This window comes from Gossypium hirsutum, chromosome A03 (assembly GCF_007990345.1).
Source record: "Gossypium hirsutum isolate 1008001.06 chromosome A03, Gossypium_hirsutum_v2.1, whole genome shotgun sequence".
Taxonomy (NCBI): domain Eukaryota; kingdom Viridiplantae; phylum Streptophyta; class Magnoliopsida; order Malvales; family Malvaceae; genus Gossypium; species Gossypium hirsutum.
The window spans coordinates 43,693,549-43,715,916 of record NC_053426.1 but is presented as its reverse complement, the minus strand read 5'-3'; positions in this window follow the sequence as shown (position 1 = coordinate 43,715,916).

Genomic DNA, 22,368 nt, shown 5'->3' with positions numbered 1-22,368 from the left:
AGCACACCAAATGCTCATAAGACCTAATCCATCCATCACACCAAATGCTCGTAAGAGGTAATCCATCTAGCACACAAAATAACACTGTAATATATATCATTAGTCCGCAACAAATGTAGGACCTAGACATATCCAGTGAACAAAGAATCAACTGTAATCATCTCAACTGTCCCCATCAACCTTGTACCGTGCACAAAATAACCTATTGGCATGCCAATCGTACTCTATCCTATGCTCATTGGTTCAAAGTATTCCAACACAAATCAATATATGAACAATTCACTATCTCGTATTCCATATACAGGCATTAGTTCATCAACCAAACATTCATCGGCTCAGAATATCTCATTAGTGCTCAATGCTATAACAGTCCATTACTTCATTACTCATATACATAACATCATTATAACGTTCAATCCATAACAATTTAATTCATTCAATATACATTTAAATGCATTAGAATTAAACCAAACAAAGTTACAGGACTGCTTTGCAGTAACGGTCTAGAATAGTTCAATCAATGATCGATGTTGTGTTAATTAATTATTTTTATTTTCGATTACACACATCAATATAATTCAAAAATTATACAATTAAGGCATATAATACATTTAAAAATATACTAAATTTAAATCGTACGAACTTACCAGACTAAACTGTAGCACAACAAAGTACATGAGCTATTTGGTAATTTTCTCTTTTCCTTGATTTTCCACCCGTTTAAGATCTAAGATAATAATTCCATTCATTTCAATAATTCCAATAGAAAAATTAGTTCACTTTATGCAATTTTGTCCTTTTTGAAAATTTTATAAAATTGCCCCCAACATTTTACTTTTATACAATTTAGTCTTTAAGCCCAAAATATGCAATTTAACCAATTTTAAATAAAAACCCTAGCTTGCCGAATCATGTATAAACTCAATACAACCCTCTTTTATAGTTAATTCACATCAAGTCTTTACAATTTTATCACTTTGACAATTTTTTCCTTAAACACTAAAATTACTTTACAAAATAGTCTTATTTAACAATCAAGCTTAATAATTTATTATAAAACTTCAAAAATACACTAAAATCATCAATTACATAATTCATAACATTTGATAATTTTACAAATTAGTTCCTGAGTTAGCTAGATCAAGTTAAATCAAACTCAAAAACATAAAAATAAGTAAAAATAAGTGAGGATAACCTACCTAACATGTAACAAAAACTCAACCGAAGTTCTTCAAGCTCCAAAAATGGAGGTTCGGCTGCTTGGGAGAAGAAAAATGAGAAAGGTAAGTCCTTTTTGTTTCTTTTCATTATTATAATATTTTTCTTTAATTTAATTAAAGCATTTTAAATAATTATTAAAGAAATTCATTATAAATTCTAGAAAATTCTCCACTTTTCTTACCATGTGACCAATTAGGGAGGATTAAATTGCACAATTAGTACTTCAATTATTTTAAATTTTAAATTTTAACCAAATAAACTTAATTTTCAATTTAATCTTAAGTAATTAGGAATAAATGAGAAATAGCCCAAAAGTTAGTAAATTTAATCAAGCCACCACCGCTTGGACTTTTTTAGCATGGTTTAAATACCATTTTGGCCCTTTTACTATTTTAAATATATAGCAATTAACTTTTACCTCTTTTACAATTTAATCATTTTGCCTTAATTAAGCAATAAATCATCAAATATATCAGACCCAACTTCAATTCATATATAAGATTTCCTTTAAGCTCCCGTTGTGTAGCCTCTATCCTAATAGTTCTTTTCCAGGCCTAGACTGATCACAAAGGCCTTAGCAAGGAAAGCTTGCAAAGAGGAGCTGAGCGTTGTTTTATGAACTCCCAGATGAGTCATCAACACATATCTTCCTCTTCGCAGCCTTTAGCACTAAATCTTTCCACTTATTTACAATACCTTGGAGCTCCTAACTTTTTAAGTTTCGATGATTCGGAGCTAACTCACCACTATTTTCAATAGCTAGTTCCCCAGCGAGAGGTACAATCGGGAAAAAATTTAGGAAGGAGGAGAGTTATTGCAAGAAATGATAGGAGAACTCTTACGAGCCATAGTTTGTGAGATCACTCAAGGCCACAATCTCTGGAAAACTGCGAGTTATGGTACATCATTGCGGTGGCAACAATCAATAAAGTAGGCCACCGAATCCACCACGAAAATTCACGAAGTTGACCAGGGGAAATATGGTAATCATCGAGGAAATCGCAGAAGGACGAGTTTAAAGGCAAGTGAAACCCAACATCTAAGGCGTGGAGAGGGAGCAATAAATTGCCATCATTGGTATCACTAAGCCTGTGCAAACCATCGGGAATGGAAAATTCATAGGTGAAATTGGGAATCTCGATCTTGTGCGTACGTAAGGCCTGATGCATCTCTTCGTATTTTGTAGTGCAAAGGAAAAAGTTGACTTTGACAAGGGTTTTGGAAGTATGTTTTCGATATGGGCAATGAAGATCTAATTGACTATGAGCTCCTCTCATTCTCAACAAGTTTTTGACGCAGAAAGAAGAAGAAAAGAATAAAGGAAATTAAAAACCTAAGACGAGAAGTTACTAATACCTTGAAGAAAAGCTACGACTGATTCTGATTACAAAAATATTAAAAGCATGAGTCTTAGGGTTTCAAAAAAACCCTTTTAAAGAAGTCTCTTCCTTCCACATTCTGATGGTTCAAATAAACGAGTGACACCAAAGGTCAGATACACGCGAGCACGATCAGTCCCTACATTTGGCGAAGCTGACATAAGGTTAAAATAGATGTTGTGTATTGTATAGGCTTTAATAAACACGAGGTTATGGCCATAAGAAGTGCCACTTTATAACCCTCCGACCTGTGATAACGAGGCATTACCAAACTTACCATACAAACAATCATACAATTCCAAGCCACTAACCCAATACCTAGATAAGCTTTGGGTTGCCGACCTGTTACTCGTTTAGATCCCATCAGATGGATGCAAACGACACTTTTAACAAAAGGATAATTAGAGGAGCTTGAGGTATCGGCTCGCAAGAGTTGAAAGGAGCTTGTAATATCAACTCTGTAACACCCCTTACCCGTGTTCAACGTCGGAACAGGGTATGAGGCATTACCAGACTTACCATACAAATAATCATACAATTCCGAGCCATAAATTTGCATCCAAATTAAAACCATTTGCATTCAACCAAACTGTCCCTAATACGAGCCTACGAGGCCCAAAACATGCTTTGGTAATGGTTTGAGACTAAATCGACAACTTAGGGAATTTTTACAAGGCTTAGAAAATTTTTCCACTAAACAGGGGTCACATGCCCGTGTGGATGTGGGACATGCCTGTGTGATCAGGCTGTGTGGTCACACACGCTTGTGTCTCGACCCCGTGTAACTCTTTGACTTGTAACCCATGAACCAATTGAGATCACACGACCAGGGCACATGCTAGTGTTTGAGGCCATGCCGTCCACACTACTGAGACACATGCCCGTGTCTCTGCCTGTGTGCTCAATTCTGAGCATTTTGTTTCTCAAATTTAAGGTGCAGGGGACACACGGCCAGATCACATGCCTATGGGGCGGACCGTGTGGACAATATAAAGGCTATTTACCAAACCATTTGCCACCCTTATTTGCATAAACACAAACACAATTTCAATGACACAAATCATGGCATGTTTAAGCAACCAACACATCCATAATCAAGGCTAAATCTTATCATTCATTACCAACACTTAACATACTTACTATAGCATATCTTACCAGATCAATTCATACCAAACTCACATCCACAAGTGTCAACATGAATACATTCATCATGCACAATTCTACTTAGATTTCTTTGCACACTGAAGTACCAATCTCATCCATTTCATAGCAAATCATTTAGCCATAACAAACATATAGCAACCAATTATGAAATGCATAAACAGCAGGCATTAGCACATGTACATATATAAATGGGCTTACAACCATTTTAACCAAAATAAGCCAATTACATGGCTAAATACCAAATCACTTTAAACAAATATAAGCCAATACATTTGGCCAAATCAAATGAAACATATAACAAAATGACCAAGTCTTTATACATGCCATATTTTTAAAATGCTAAGATCACCAATACCCAAAATAGTAGTTTTGATAGTGTAAGGCGAATCTCAGATGATCTCCGATCCGAGTTAGCTTGGTGACACAATAAAAACATGGAAAATAAACGAAATAAACTATATAGCTTAGTAAGCTCGTATGCAAGAATTTAGCAACCTACCCTACGTGTAACATTCAAATAATATAACATAAGTAAATGTACATTTACCATGGTCTCATAATCATAACTCATTCCATCACAAAACTTACCTCATATTCATCATTTCAAGCATTTAATAGATATGAGCTTTAAGTACATACATGTACCATCTCGAAAGAAATTTACACATAATCTCATCTTTGACATACCCGTGAACCACTCAGAATAACAATGTCGGATACTCAGGAAATTTTGCACACTAAGTGCCTCATATGTAGCTAAAGCTACCCAAGTCTTAGATCACACAATTGCTCACTCTCGAGCTATCAACGGGCTTGCTCACACAAACTGTCAGTCAAGACGTAGCTACGCGGTGCTGCTCACACAAGCTGTCAAGTATTCGCAACATATGTAGGTATATTCAGCCACCGATAGGACGTACAAGACCAGCAGCTAGATCACATAATCACATAATACATAATAACCCTAGTGACAAGTCACTTGTATCCTACACTATTCCTAAGGTTCAAACGAGATTTCTTGCTTGCCAAATCATCGTCGAACTCGTTTGTAGAATCATATTCATTCACGTAATCAAACATACAATTTATGAAGTATTAAAGCATTTAAATACAATTATTCTAAAGCTTATTTTTAACATACAAACTTACCTCAGTACAAAATGGCTAATAGTTCGATTTAGTCCACAACTTTGTTCTTTCCCTGGTCTAGGTCAGAACCTCTTCTTTTTTGATCTATCATATCAAATTTAACTCATTTAATTATCACATTATTCAATTTAATCCCAAAAACACCTTATGGAAAAAATTACATTTTTGCCCTTAACTTTTCAACTTTTACATTTTAGTCCCTAAGCTCGTAAAATGATTTTCATTCGATTTCTTCATAACCTAAGCCTAGCTGAATATTAATAGTACTCATAATAGCCCATATTTTTCATTTATTCACATTTTTACACACATTTTACAACCTTTACAAATAGGTCCCTATTTGACATTTTCATCAAAAATCACTTGGTAAATGTTGTTTATCTAACACCAAACATACATTTTCTACCATTAGACATCAAAATACACAAATATTCTACATGGGTAAAATTTTAGACTTTGATTTTCTTTCAAATTAGTCCTTAAAATAGCTAGATTAGGTTACACCGATCTCAAAAATATAAAAATCATTACAATTTTAGACTTTGATTTTCTCTTGAGAAATTCAGCTATGGGGGACTAAATTGGGGAAGATGACATCTTTTTATTAGTTTGATTTGTCTTTATTTACCAAATGACCAAAATGCCCTAAATGCCAAACTTTGAAATTTCACCTAACCATGTCCATTTTTGTCCAACTAAAGTATAATGGTCTAATTACCATTAAAGGACCTCCAATTTAAGATTTCATTTCAATCAGGCACCTCTAGCTTCTAGAACACACATTTTGCACTTATCGCAATTTAGTCTTATTAGTCAAATTGGACTCTCTATCGATAAAATTTCTTAACAAAATTTACACACAATCATTCAATCATACTGTAGACCTTAAAGAAATAATAAAATTAATATTTATATTTCAGATTTGTGGTTTCGAAACCACTATTCTGATTTGACCTTAAAACGAGTTGTTACAAACTCATAAGAGTCGAAAGGAGTTCGCGGTCCAAGCTCACATACACCTAAGGAGTTCGCATGGAGGGGACCGTGAACTCCAGCATACGTTTTGGAATGAGACACTGTCCACTATGCACAAGGACTACTCAGAGTGTCAGTTCTATGAATAGTGGGGTTAAGTCATGAACAGTGGAGTCAAATCATAAATAGTGATAATATGTATAAATACCTAAATGTTTCCTTTAATGAGACACAAAAAATTACTCAACAAAATTTATATTCTTTTAATAAATTGTAATATGCCTTTGATAATTTGGCAATAGAATTCGAAAAAAATGGTTTTAATTCATAGAAATATGATTTCTAAATTAAAGTTTGAAAATATTATTTTTTTGAAAAAAATGAAAATGAAAATGATAAATTGAAAATTGATTTTGAAACTCTCCCAAAGAAATATGATATGTTTGTAAAGGAAAATCTATACCTATATATAAAAACAACCCTATTATAGGATTATACTTTGACTCCCAGCTATTTATTTGTTAGTGGAGTTATTCGGTTAGCTATATATTAGAATGAACTTTTCTATTAGTCTAGATATGTTTTATTTTGTCTCAAGTATTGCACTATATGCCTACAGCCTTGATACGTGACCTATTTTCTTTTTAAGTTTGCATTTGCATGAACATGTAGATAGAAGCTTCATTGATAGTAGACAGCTATCTGCTTGCATGTTATGTGTAGTTATTCCATTTGATGTTATGACAAAAGGCATTCGAGTTTCTATCTATGTAGTCTCTTTTTCATTTTGTTTCGTTCATGTTTTATGAAAGATGGTTATCAACTGACGAACACTTTCTTAATTGATTATCTTTAAAATTCTTTTGCTCTTTGTGCAGTTGAGCAACCATTTACATGTGGTTCGATGAATTCGACAAGAATCGGGACCTGTCATTGCCACAAATAGTTTTACTTCATGGCTCCATCTCGGGGTACTATTTTGTGTCAGAACATATGTTGTTGTCAAGCGCATGATGAAGATGGTAAAAAACTTTCAATTACAAGGAGCTTTAGGAGATAGCTTAGCATCCATCGATGATATGCACTACATAAGAAGAGTTATGACTCATAGCAGTTGGATATAATATATAAATAGATATATGTATGTAAGCATAGTGTTAAGTTAAAGATATTATTAAAAAAAGTCGAAAAGAGAAAAGAACATGGGTATATCCTTAGCACATAAATCATTAATAGCAAAATCTGAAACTCTTTTTTTCTTTCTTTAGGCAGCAAGCCAATATAATCCTATCTTCTTGACCTAGGAAATATAATCCCAAGTCTCCAACACCATGAAAATTTATCATTTTATTTATTTTCTTTCACTTTACATTCCTTTTCCCAACAATCAAACAATCATAGACTTATATCAATGCAGAACCTTATGAAGAAAAAGAAACCTCAAAAACAATTTTCTCAAATTTACATTTTTCTCTTCTACTTTTTTTTACCAATCACACAATTCCTATCCATAAATTTTAATACTATTTCACATGGTTGATTTATTTACTTCTATTCAGTTTTCAGTAGTATCAAAAATGATAGTTTCAAAATTTGTTTTTTCGATAATCGAGTCAATAAATATTATTTATTAATATTTACAAAGTCATTATGATATTATATTAAGTTTTGATCCAATAATTTTGGTTATTTAAAGAGCGAGTCAAGGTACAAGTGTATTGATTCAAAAATCAGTGATTTTGGAAAATAAGGTATTGAGACCTTATTTTTGTAAATCGAGCTCGTAAATATATATTTACGGAGCTATTATTGTATGAGTGAATTGAAGTTTGGTTGTCAATTAAGGAAAAAAGACTAAAAATAGTAAAATTTAATTATTATTGAAATTTGGTTAACCAAAAGACTTAAGTTATACTATTTCAAGGGTTTGCATGAAATTTAACCACTTTTATAGAAAGTGGGACGGTTGGTGGCCTAGTAATTGGTAAATATCTTATGTTTTTAATATTATTTTATTATAATAATACATTTTTTATAAATTAAAAGAAAAAGAAAAGAAAAACCATTCATTGTTTTATCTAAAAGTTGAATTCTGAGGGAGAAGACGACTTAACATTCCGCCAAATTTGTGTGCTTGCATGGTAAGGTTTTATAAGTCTTTTTTGTAATCTTATATTTTTGAGATCGTTGTAATTTAATTTAGTTAAGTTAAACTTTCATTTTTAAAATTGTTAAAATTTATAAAAGTTTTCATTGATGAATTTTAGTTGTTCTTGATAGAAAATGGTAGATTTGTAAGCTTGAAGATGTTTTAGAACTGTTTTGTTAAGTGAATTTTGTTAGTTTTGCATTTAGGGATTAAAATGAAAAGTTATCAAAAGTGACATTAAATTTCTATAAATTTGGATTTTAGAGGGTTGTAGAAGGATATAATTGAAATTGAATGAAAAATGAAGTTCAATTGTGAAAGTTACACTTGTTTCGATTTTAAGGACTAAATTGAATAAAATGTAAAGTTTAAAAAAATTGTGTAAAATATAATTCAAAGGTCATAAGCATGTATTTGAGTGTGGTAAAGTATTTGAATTGATAAATTGAACTAATTATCATATAAATAAAGGATTGGACCAATCAGAGCTTAATCGCAGAAAACAGAAAATTGTGAAATAGTCATCAGTGTCGTGTTTGTTGTTGGTTTGGTTAGGTAAGTTCGTATGGACTTACTTTATTAATTCTTTATATGTTGTATTATTTTGTTTTACTATTATTTAGAAATGTTATATACATCAAGTATTGTCATCAATGGATTTAATTGTAAAAATATGAAATATATGATAAATATGAATAGATGTGTGGTATCGACTGAACATGAAGTTGTTATATAAATGCACGAGATGCATATGATAATATTACATGGTTTGGAAAGTATTTGAATTTTTTTTGAAATATGAAAACGTGTACATAGCTACAGAGTTTGAAATTTTGAAACATTTATAATTTAGTACTAAAGTGAGAAACGATTAAGGATCTAATTGTAAACCATGTATCCTGAAATCATGAAGTGTCCCTGATTTATAAATGTTACAAATCCTATTTAAATGTTTGTTTGAACGTAGTACACGATTAGGACACAATTGACATGCCAATAGAGTCAGAATGGGTGCTTGTACACGTTTGCACTTTGATACCCCAATTTGTACTTTAGTGCCCCTATTCACACTTCGATGTCCCTGTTTGCACCTCGATGCCCCTGGTCGCACTTCAATGCCCCTGTTAGCATTATGATGCTCCCTAATGTGATGTAGGTAACTGTGTATTCAAGTTATGTTTACTATAGTTTTTCAAGCCCTTGATATTATTTCAATGAAATTATTTCAATTATGTTTAATACTGATTTTGAATGATAGTGGAATTCCATAAATGTTATATGATCTATGTATGATAAACTCTCCTATTGTTGTGAAATTTTGATAGCAGGGGTCTGTATAGTAGCTAGTTCATTTATTTAAATATGAACTCAGGTGAGTTATATTGTTTATGATGTGAATGATAATGGAATAAAATGATGAGTTATAAATGGTCAAAAGGTTGAACATGAGTTAAATTGTTTTATTGTAAATCGAGCATGATCTGAATGTAATCTGAACATGAATTTAATTATATGCTTATGAATTGAGATATTGGTTAAGTACATGTGATTCGTATTATAAGTGTTTGATGTGTAAACAAACTAACTTACTGGTTGTTTTGTTGAAATTTATATGAAAGCATAAGGATGACAAAGGATGCTAGATTTAATACCAACATGTTTTAATTACTTAAGTTAATTTAATGTTAAGACAAGTTAAGTAAATTTTGTTGGAATTACTAAGCATTAGAAATGCTTATCCTATTTTGTTTTCTTGTCTCGGTTGAATCAACTTAGGGCTCACACTATTCAACCCTGATGCAATATATTTTCTATTGTTCCTGACCTAATTAAGTGGCATGTATATAGGGGTTGTATTGTATAAGTGAAAATTAGGATGTATGTGATATTGCATATAAATGATGTTTGATTTTGGAAATGTACATGTTATGCATTTAAGGGTGCATGGTGACAAGCTACAAATGAAGTCATGAATGGGAAAATTTTGAATATGAAATGTTTGGGAAAATGTGATAAATATGATTATGGTATGAGAGTAGGATGACGTATAATGATAAATTATTTGCTTCATTCACTAGTGAATGCATTTAAGTAAGATATTTAATAGGTGAAATTTGGCACAAAAATAAGTTCTGCTTGAAATAAGTAGATTGACTTTTTGGTAGACACAAAAGTTATGTTTGATGATGTATAAATGACCATCTTGAATTGCTAAGATTTGGCATGTTATGGTATGAAGTTTTGTATATCTTAAATAGGTAGTGAATGTGCATTAAGTATGTTTTGAAGTGTTGGATTCGTTGAGTTGTAAAATTGAACCATGTTGGAGTTATAATTTTTAGATGTTTGGCTAAGATTTAGAACTTGTTTGCGATGGTGCCAAAATGACATATCGGTTAGACATTTTTAGGTTGAATTATTTAATGTTTATGTTTTGTTTTGGATGTGAATCAAGCATATTTTTATGGTACCATTTTATGTCTTTGAAATTTCCTATTTGTATCAATTGAATTAGGGTGAAATGCTATGAATTTAGGTCACACCATTTACCACATGGTCGTGTGTCACACACGGTTTGGTGACACGGTCATGTGCCACTAGTATTTAGAATGCATGATTTATGACATGGCCTAGCGACACAACTGTGTGACTCAGCATTACACGACACCAATCTTGTACACGGCTTGAATGCACGACCATGTGATCCAATGTCACACGGCCTCAGTCTGTCACACGACCTGGTCACATAATCATGTGACCTCTATTTTGTGTTTTTGCCTCACTTTTAAGTAAAATTTCAAATTAGTCCCTATTAATTTTGAATTATTTTAAAAGCTTTTGTAATATCAATTTAAGCCTGATCTCGTACATGCAACATGTTTTATTTGAATGATTGAATTTTAATTAATGTTTAAAAGAATTTTTGAATTAAAACTACTTGTTCATGTTCTGTTATTTATTGTAGCATCCTGTAACCTTAACTTGATAATGGAGACAAGGGAGGTGTGTTGCAATCATATCATTTAACATTATTTGTAAGCTTTAATACTTTTAAGCTCAACACTTTCCTAGTTCTAATATTAATGTATTATAGCTTACAAATTTTAAAAAAATATTAGCAAAAACCATCTCATTTGGATTTGGCTTAGATTTTTTGTTTTTTCTTTTGTTGTTTCCTTAAAATAAAAAGTTCATTCAACTATTTGCTTTGTTAATTATCTCCTGTATATGTTTTGTATCAAATATTATGTGTTTATATATTATAATTATTTTATTGTAGTAGTAAAAAAATTTAACTTTATAAAGTTATATTTAACTTGGAAAGTAATCAACATCGAATATTATTAATTGAAAATAAAAAGTTAGTGAAATTCACTAACCCAATGCCTGGCATGGAATGTATACTAGTTTAGATTTGAAAATCAAACTTAAGAGATTTAGTTTTGAAAAAGAAATTATTTTTCAAACTCTTTTTCATTTGTGTAACATTCAAATTTCATAAAGGACTTTAACTGAAAGGAATTTTGGGATTTAATTGAACTCATAGTAAGTTGGCAGACTCTATAAAAAAATTTGGAAAAAGATTGTGATTTTCGAGTAAATAGTTAAGTTCCAATTCTAGTTGGTTAGGATGGAACTAGCTGATGCCATAGTGGGAGACACAATGATTGTCGGCGATCAGTGAAGATGGTTTAGGAGACCATGTAACACCCCTAACCCATATCCGTCGTCGGAGTAGGGTTACTAGATATTACCGATCAATTCACAACATAAGGCATACATTTATCAACCATAAAACATTCATTCTCATAAATCATTCAACACAACCACATTGTCCCTTATAAGGGCTTATGAGGCCTTAAACATGCTTTAGAAGTGGTTCGGGACTAAACCGATATCATACGATAATTTTTGAAACTTAGAAAAATTTCAAACATACAGGGTCACACGCCTGTGTGAATAGGCCGTATGCCTCACACGGCTCCAGACATGCCCTTGTCTCAGGTCATCTGAAAACAGGGTCATTCAACACAATCACATTGTCCTTTATAAGGGCTTGTGAGGCCTTAAACATGCTTTAGAAGTGGTTCGGGACTAAACCGATATCATACGATAATTTTTGAAACTTAGAAAAATTTCAAACATACAGGGTCACACGCCTGTGTGAATAGGCCGTATGCCTCACACGGCTCCAGACATGCCCTTGTCTCAGGTCATCTGAAAACAGGGTCATTCAACACAATCACATTGTCCCTTATAAGGGCTTATGAGGCCTTAAACATGCTTTAGAAGTGGTTCGGGACTAAACCGATATCATATGATAATTTTGGAAACTTAGAAAAATTTCAAACATACAAGGGTCACACGCCCGTGTGAATAGGCCGTTTGCCTCACGCGGCTTCAGACACGCCCGTGTCTCAGATCATCTGAAAACAGGGCATACATACTGACTTGGGTCACACGGCCAACCACACGCTCGTGTGCCCAACCTGTGTTCCCTTTAAAGTGCCACATACACCCATGTGCCAGGTTGTGCACCAGGCCGTGCCAAAACTATAGGGTATACTGACTTATGCAACACGGCCAAGTCACACTCCCGTGTGCTAGGCTATATGCCAATTGGGGGGTATACCGACTTGTACCACACGGCCAGTCACACGCCCGTGTGTGAGACCGTGTGGAGCATGCTGACTTCATTTTAATAACATCACCAAGGGACACACGACCGTATAACATGACCATGTGTCACACATGGCTGAGATACACACTCGTGTCTCTGCCCGTATGGACAAAAATAGGCCATTTGCAAGGCCAATTTGCCACACTTATTCATGCACACCTAAACAATCAAAATGGTACCATTCCATTACACAATTAGGCAGCCAAAACATCAACCAAATGCACAATTCATACAATATCCATTTCAACCAAATTCAATACTCAATTCAATGCAATTTACCTAATTAAATACTTATCAACTCAACTTATAAAATCATACTTCATCAAAGCATTTCTCAAGCATTATACACCATAAATCAATTAACCATTTGCAACTATAAAACCATAACCATATTCATACCAAACATACCAAAATAAGCCATCACTCATGGCTATATATACAACCAAAACATATATATTTACAAGCCATTTCTAATAGCTAAATACACATCAATATTAACATCATTTACAAGCCAACTCTCATGGCTATAATCACAACCAAAATACCACAAGTAGCCTATACATGCCATATACCATATTTATACAACTCGAAAGTACCAATTAGATGTTCGATAGTGCGATGATGTTCCCGACGACTTCTGGATCCGAGCTAGCCTTGATTCACTATAAAACATAGAAAAACAACATGAAGTAAGCTTCTTAATTTAGTAAGATCGTATGTGAATAACTTAATTCATCAAATAATTACAAATCAACCAATTATACATAACATCACCATGTACACATTATCTACAAACCTTTCTCATGCCTCAAAACATGATCAAATACCATATCACCGAATTTTCTTTATTTAATACTCGAAAAGGTTTTGTACATACCTGTATCACCTCGTACTAACATCTTTCTCAAACACATCATTCGTTTACCTGTTGAACCATTTGGAATAAAATTTAGATACTCGTGAGTCTCGTACGATAATTACCTATACCATGGCCCGTAGCGAAATCAAGGTATCTTATCCGAAGAACTATTTTTCATGGCCCAAGCCAAAACATCCGATATGCATGGCCCGAAGCCAAATCGGTATATCATCTTATAACATGTCACAAGCATCCAAATCTATTCCTAAGGTTCAACCAGGATTTCTAGCTTGTCGATTCCATCTTCAAATAATTCTGTGAAGTCGTATTTACAATTCATACATTAATGAAAATCTCATAATCACAGTTTAATCAATATCAAAGCATTTAACATACATTTATAATGAAATCATCACATACGAACTTACCTCGGGTATGAAAACGGCGAAATGATTCAATTACTCGATAATCTTGCCTTTCCCCCGATCTAATTCCGGATTCCTCTTTTCTTGATCTAAATATATTCAAAATTAACTTATTCAATCTCATATTCTTTCAATTCAGTCCAAAACATTCATTTAGGCCTTTTTGCATATTAGCCCCTAAATTTTCACATTTAATCAATTTAGTCCCTAATTCACAAATACACAAAATTCACATAATTTCATTAAACCCAAGTTTGGACGAATTACATATAAGTCCCTAGCAGCCCTAAACTTTCATTTATTTCACATTTCAACCACTCAATTTGCATATTTCACAAATTAATCCCTATTATGCATTTTCATCAAAAATCACTTAACAAAACATGTAAAACTATCATCAAACTTTCATATTTCAAAATTAAACATCAAATAACTCATATATTCAACAATGGAAACTCTTAAAATCTTTAAAAATTTCAAAGTCTAAGGTACGTGCTAGCTACAATATAAAGCAACGATCTCAAAAACGTAGAAATCATCAAAAATTGATCAAAAATCGTACCTTAATTGCTTGAATTTGCCTAGCCGAATGAAAAACCCTATCTTAGCTTCTTCTTATTTTAATTTTTGGTGCATGAAGATGAGAATGAAGCTTTAGTTAGCTTTGTTTTATTTATTTTAACCTTTAATAACCAAATTACTAAGCTAACCTTATTATAAATCATTTAATATCATCCATTTAATGTCCATATAAGTCCACTAACATTTAAAATGGTTTAATTACCATTTGAGGCCACCATATTTAAAATCCAAAGCTATTTGACACCTTTAACAAGTAGAATACAACTTTTGCACTTTACGCGATTTAGTCCTTATTCTCAAATTGACTATTCAAACGATAAAATTAGCTCACAAAATTTTCATACATACATGCTATTAGGCTGTGAACAGCAAAAATAATATTAAAATAATTTTCTAACATCAGATTTGTAGTTTCAAAACCACTGTTCTGATTTAGCTCAAATCGGGCTCTTACAGACTGTGTATAGGAGATTTATATATTGTAACAACCCTTTTTTGGGTCAAATCAGAATAGTGGTTTCGGGACCAAAAATATGAAGTAGAAATGTTAATTTTATTATTACTCTAAGGTCTACAATATGATTGAATGATTTTGTTGAAATTTCGTTAAGAAATTTTATTGATAGAGTGTCAAATTTGACTAATAGGACTAAATTGCAATAGGTGCAAAATATGTGTTCTAGAAGCTAGATGTAACGCCTCAATTTTCGGGAATTCTGTAAAAGTTGTAAAATTTAAAATTCTGTGTTCTGTTTGTTATGTGTAGGATTAATCATGTTGGTGGGCCTCTAGAAGGCCCAAGCTTAGGATAAAACCGGTAGTTTTAATTAAATTTAATTCTATAAGAGAAAGGGGTTCTGATAAATTGGGCTTTTAGGAATTATTTGTGAAAAATGGATCACAAGGAAGCAAGTGGTAAAGTGGCATGTGACGCCACTGGGAAGGATGTAGTGGCATGTGGAAGCTTGGGGAGGACCCAGGTTCAAGTCACAATGACAGCAAATTAAGTGATTAATTTTTATGTATAGGAAAGGGAAGTGATGGAACTGAAATAAAAGTCTGTCAGGAAGAGTTTAAGAGGGTAAAGGGGATTGAATAAGGATAGAGATAAGGGAGGAAATCTAGGAGCTGATTGGGGTGAGCTGTGTTGGCCGAATTTTGGACTCTTGAGGAGCAAGAGGTGGCCGGCCAAGGGTTTCTTTAGGGGGGTAAATTCGGCTAGGTTAAAGTGCCAGTATAAATTCGACAATAGGGAGGGAGTTGTGCCGTTTGCTGCTTTTCTCACCTTCTCCCTTTAGCCATTTTTGCTTTCTTCTTATTCTCTTTCTCCATAGCCGAACCTTTCAAACCTCTTGTCCATCTCCACCCTACTCTACATCACTTTCCTCCATTAATTTTCTTAGACTAAAGCCGAACCTCAAATCTCAAAATCCCAAAAGTTATATTCTTGTGCCATTTTTTCAAAGCCATATTCCTCAATATGTTTTCCTTTTTGACCAAAATTCCTCTCCTCTAAACCCCTAGCATCTGTCGACAACATTACCCAGGGTTATAGCCTCAAATCATTATTTTCTATATCACCTAGAAAAGCTGAAACTACTATAGAGTTAGGGACTTGTAGCCGAAACTTCAAAGCTTCTAGATTCAATTTTTACCATCATTTAAAGGTTGAATCTGCATCAGATCTACGTGGAAAGCAGGAAGGAATAAGTGGTAAGTGCTCATCACTCCAAATCTAGTCTTATTTTTCAAGTTAGGAAAAGCCAAAGTCCCTAAAATCTAGGGAGGCTATCGATTTGGGCATAGGGCATAAAGGGTCTTTAACCGATGATTTATTTTGATGACTAGTGTCTTCTCAAGGGTTGGATCGAAGGCTTGGATCTTTGGAGCGATCAGACTTGGATCTAGCCATCGGATTTCGGCAAGAAGGTAAAGTTTTAAAGGCTTTTAGGGACAGAGTCGAATATGGGTAAGTAATTATGGAGATTAGTGTTGTGATTTGCAATCTAAGAATTGTAGCAACGTAATTGTAGGCAGTTCGTGCGTGGATCTTGTCAGCAAGTCGTCACAAATCAGGTGTGTAACTGACACCCTTTCATAGGCTAGATCGGCAAAAGCCGAAAAGCTGAAATATTGAAAAACTGGTATTTTGGGTGCTTGCGAGTGTGCGAATGCTCGTGAGACGTATGGGTAATTATTACTGGTAATCGGAAGTGATAAAACTGCAGTACGTGCGATTTCGTGCGTTTTGATATTTTGGGCTTAATGGGCCAAAACTGGGTTAATGGGCCAACGGGCCCAATTCGATAAGAACGCTCAGTAAGTGTTTTTGGCTAAACGTAATAGCTACGATATGCATGAAAACCTTAGAAATAGTTAGATTTACTAGAATACCCCTATGTATGCAAAATTACCATTATACCCCTATGTATGCAAAATGACCTTTATACCCCTAGGGTTAATTTTGTCTGAAAAGCATGATGAATTAAATCTGTATGTTGTATGCCATGAATGTATATCTGTTGCATGGGGACATGGGTTATATTATGGAGGAAGCGTCCTGGTGGCTATGCCACAAATTATCTGTTCTGGTCACAAAATATCTGTATCTGGTGACTCTATCACATTCTCTGTATCTGGCAGCCATGCTGCATATTTCTGTGGCGTGTAGCGGTTGGGTGGGTCGAGTAGTCTCCCCACATGGTGAAAGGATGGTATGGGGGTGCACATGGTTGGATATGGTTGGGTTTCTGCATAAGCATGATATATCTGTTCTGATCTGTTCTGGGCCTATGGGCTTTATTCTGATATCTGTCTGGGCTGAGGCCAACTTATTCTGTCTCTGTGGTTTGAACTGATTTAGGCTATGGTTGGGTTGAATTACACACTGAGTTTTCCAAAACTCACCCCTTATTTTCATCCTCGCAGGTAATCCTCAACCATAGTGGGCTTGGAGCTGTGAGGGATTTGGACTGGCCACATGTTTCTACGAACTTGGTTTCTTTCTGGTGAACTGGACGTCCTTTAATTTCATCTATGGTTTTGGGTTTTAAGTGTAATAAGGCCTTTTAATTATTTTTATGGTTTTGTTTTACTTTTATTATTTTATTTTACTATGATGAAAAAAACTATGATGACTAAGGAAAATGGGTTAGCTTTAGGACACGTTTTCAAAAACATTAAGGGATATCAAAATAACACGATTACAAGTAAGACTTCCGCTAAGCAAACGTTTTTAAACTTAATCATTTTCTTAAAGATAGACATAACCAGGCGGTTTTCTCAAAATTATACGAGTCGTTAAGGTGTGGCAATGGTGGTGTGCATGTCTAGGATTGGATCCGAAGGGAGCTTGGTACTTAAGCAGTCCGACGGACTCACCTCCTCTTCTTCCTGGTTTCTTACCTGGTGCACAGCTTCTATTCACCTTAACCTGCTTTAAAAAGTATCTTTTACAACCCCAACTAAGTTTTCCAAACTAAGTAAAACGGAACGTTTTGAACGCATCGATGTGGCGCACCGGATCCGGTCATAACGTCTAGGCCGGGTTTGGGGTGTTACACTAGAGGTGTCTAATTGCTAGGAAATTTTAAATTGGAGGTCCTTAAATGGTGACTAGACCATTATACATTAATTTGAACAAAAATGGACATGGTTAAGTGAAATTTCAAAGTATGGCATTCAGGGCATTTTGGTCATTTGGTTAATAAAGACAAATTAACTAATAAAAAGATGTCATCTTTCCCAATTTAGTCCCCTATAGCCGAATTTCTCAAGAAACCATAGCTAAGGTTTTTGGCCAAGCTTCCAAGCTAGATTGTAAGTCCGTCTTTGTCTCATTTTTAATGATTTTTATGTTTTTGTGAATGTTGTAACTTGATTTAGTTATTCTAAAGAATAATTTGAAAGAAAATCAATGTCTAAATTTTTACCCATGTTGAATATTATTGTATTTTGATGTTTAATGGTAGAAAATGTATGTTTGGTATTAGATAAACAACACTTACCAAGTGATTTTTAATGGAAATGTCAAATAGGGACCTATTTGTAAAAGTTGTAAAATGTGTGTAAAAATATGAATAAATGAAAAGTTTGAGCTGTTATAAGAAAGGAATAGGTTCGGCTAGGCTTGGGTGTGATGAAACTGAGCGAAAATCATTTCACGAGCCTAGGGACTAAAATGTAAAATCTTAAAAGTTAGGGGCAAAATTTTAATTTTTTCCATAAGGTGTTTTTGGGATTAGATTGAATAATGTGATGATTGAATAACTTAAATGTGGCATTATAGATAAAAAAAGAGGAGATTTTGACCTAGACCGGGGAAAGAACAAGGTTGTGGACTAAATCGAACTATTACCCATTTTGTACTGAGGTAAGTTTGTATGTTAAAAATAAGCTTTAGAATACTTGTACTTAAATGCTTTAATATTGCATGAATTGTATGTTTGATTATATGAATGAGTATAATTGTACGAACGAGTTCGATGACGATTCGGCAAGTGAGAAGTCCCGTTGAACCTTAGGAATAGATTAGGATACAAGTGATGTGTCACTAGGGTCATTATGTGTTATGTGATTATGTGGTCCAGATGCTGATCTTGTATGTTCTACCGGTGGCTGAGTATACCGGCATATGTTGCAGATACTTGATAGCTTGTGTGAGCAGCACTGCGTAGCTACGCCTTGACTAACAGCTTGTGTGAGCAGGCCCGTTGATAGCTCGAGAGCGAGCGATTATGTGATATGAAATTGAGGTAGCACTGGCTACGTATGTTGCACTTAGTGTGCAAAAATCCCGACTATTCGACATTATTATTCCAAGTGTTTCATGGGTATGTCAAAGATGAGAATATGTGTAAGTTCATTTCGAGATGGTTCAGGTATGTACATAAAGCTCATGTTTATTAAATGCTTGAAATAATGAAAATGAGGTAAGTTTTGTGATGGAATGAATTATGATACTATGGTAAATTTACATTTAATTATGTTATATTATTTGAATGTTATATACGAGCTTACTATGTAACACCCTGAATTTGGGGCCTAGAAGAGTTGGTTTTTGAGTCTGGGATTCGGATAGAAGAAAACCTGAATAATTAAGTTTTAAATATTATCGTTTAAGAAAATAATTTTGAACTAGTATTGTGAGATAAAATTATTATCATTAGAAAAATATTACTGCATGTATATTTGAAACATTTTTATGAAAATTATTATTATTTACTGTATTATTGATATTTGAAATTATTATTATTAGATATATTTATAAAATTATTATTATTAGATAGGAAAAAATATATATTTATAAAAGTATTGTTGTTTTGGTGTTTAAACTCTAGGAAAAAAATTGTTTTAATTTTTGCCTCATAGAGGGAATCTGGGCATAAGGCTTATAAAATGAATTAGGCAAGATTAGGCATGAAGAAGTGTACTTGGCCCACTGGTCAGCATGCTAGGTAGTGGGAAGGAGAGTTGGGGTTCGACTCCCAGCATGTGCAAAAGTGTTTTATTTTCCTTTATATCAGGGAACGATGTAGGGAAGCCTTATATGTAGTTGGGGTTAAAAGGTAACACAAAGGGAAGCTCGGTCCAGTGGCAGAGGCGCTGGGAGTGTGGTATAGTGCCTAGGTTTGAGGGTTGGCGCACGCAAAAGCTTATTTTTATTTTAGAAGCTAGGTCACACTAAAGTAAGGTTTAAGAATAGTTGCGACCGAGTTATGACACAAGGAGCGCCTGTGGCGTAGTGGCAGCAGCGTGCTGGGCAAGCGGAGAGGGCGCAGGTTCGAGTCCTGGCGCAGGCGAATTTCATTTTATTTTTAAGGCAGGCCAGAACTAAAGCGGGTTAAAGGTTAAAATTAATTGTGACCTTATATTAATAAAGGAAGAAGCGTGGTGCAGTGGCCAGCAGCTCGGGCGAAGGCACAAGGGCGCAGGGCGGACATAGGTCTAGGGTTCAAGCCATATTTTGTGCACGTAAGGTTGGGGTTTTTGCTGCACGCGTGGGGAAAGAGTTGGGGTCTGATCAAGACTCTTGGCAGCATGCTGAAGCGGTGCAAGCGGTGGGCTACTAATCGGTTAGGAGTTTGAATGAAATTCAAACACTGAAGTTGGCTAAAAATCAAGGAGCAATTCAGGGAATTGGAATTTAGGAAGAATTCCTATGCCGATTTACACTCATTCGGCCATAGCTAATAAGTGCCATATATCTTTGGCCTTTAGGATTTATTTTTCTTTTTGGGTATGGGACTAGGCCCGGGCGACTGTTTACCAAAAACACAGGTCTCGGCAAAGTCGTAAGACCATGTATGGGGGCTGACGCCTGCCAAATGCCGGAAGGTCAAGGAAGTTGGTGACCTAATGATAGGGGAGCCGGCGACCGAAGCCTCGGTGAACGGCGGCTGTAACTATAACGGTCATAAGGTAGAGAAATTCCTTGTCAGGGAAGTTTCGACCCGCACGAAAGGCGTAACGATTTCTTTTCTCTTCTTCTTTTCTCCTCTCTTCATCTATTTCCTCTTCTTCTTCTTTTCCTCTATAGCCGAATCTTTCTACTATTCTTCTCATCTCCACTTTCTAATCATTTGTTCCTAAGCCTTATACACAAAAGTCGAAATCCCGAAAGCTTCTATTTCTTTTATGCCGATTTCTCCTAGCCAAATATCTAATTATTCTCCATCTTGTGGTCAATTCTTTCTTCTTCTAAAACCCTAAAGTTCTGTCGACAAAGCCTCTACAAAACTCTTATATCTCATCTTCTTCACTATTTCAAAAAGCCGGGCATAGCCGAATCTTTACACCAGAAAAGGGCCGACTTCTGCTAAGGGTTGAGGGTTAGATCTACATCAGAAGTGAATAAGAACTAAAGTGGAATCGTTGGTTGAAGGAACCAGTGGTAAGTTTTTGAAACTATTTCTTTATTTCGAGAATTAAGAAAAGTCGAAACCCTTATGGGTGGCTAGCATTTTGGACTAAAGGTTTTGTGCCTCTTTCTGTTTGGTTGTGTAATCGTTAGCGTGAGCAAGGGGATGTACAACAAAGGGCTTGAAGACTAATTCGGTTGGATCTTCAGAACTAACTCATATTTTAGTAAAAGGTGAAGAACTCTGAGTTCTAAGGCTGTGTTGGCCGAATATGGTAAGGGGTTAAAAACGTAGTTTGTTTTAGATATTTAGATTGACGTGGTAGTAATCCAATTGTAGGTAGTTCGTGTGAGTGGATCTCGCCAACGTACCGTTCTAAATCAGGTGTGTATCGAACACCCTCTCATAGTTCAATTTGGCAAAAGCCAAAATGTCGAAATTTCGGCATTATCAACTCGATAATCATCATTATCAATTCGATATTCAGAATCAAAATCCAAATCACACTGAGCTCGTTTCACTATTATCTCATTATCAACTTTCTGTGCATCATAAATCTACTGTAAGAATAAAGGACTCACTTTCAAATCGGCTAAAACTGAATCAGATATACACAACTGAGCATTCATAGCACGTAATGCAAATAATGATTTCTGACTCAAAGCATCAGCAACAACATTTGCTTTTCCCGGATGATAATCAATAGCAAGCTCGTAGTCTTTTAGCAACTCCAGCCATCTTCTCTGTCGCAGATTCAAATCTTTTTGAGTCATTAGATATTTCAAACTTTTTTGATCTAAAAACACGAAATTTTTCACCGAATAGATAATGGCACCAAATTTTCAACCCGAACACAATCGCAGCCAGCTCAAGGTCGTGGGTCAGATAATTCTTTTCATGCAGCTTTAATCGCCTTTAGGCATA